This window comes from Plasmopara halstedii, assembly GCF_900000015.1.
Source record: "Plasmopara halstedii genome assembly, contig: Scaffold_650, whole genome shotgun sequence".
Classification (NCBI taxonomy): Eukaryota; Oomycota; class Peronosporomycetes; order Peronosporales; family Peronosporaceae; genus Plasmopara; species Plasmopara halstedii.
The window spans coordinates 1,073,913-1,074,117 of NW_020187567.1; positions in this window are offsets into that span (position 1 = coordinate 1,073,913).

The window sequence follows — 205 nt, forward strand, 5'->3', positions numbered from 1 at the left end:
CTCAATTGTTAATGAATATCATTTCATTTGATGAAGATTTCTTTGATGGCGATGCGTACATCTAAAGGACACGATCGGATGCAGCAAGGCAGTGACAATTTCGTTTAGCCTGTTGTTGCTAGACATCACCACCATCTAACACTGCAGTTTTAATTGCTGCGAGGCCACTTTAACAGACTAAAGTTCAATTGTTAATGAATATCAT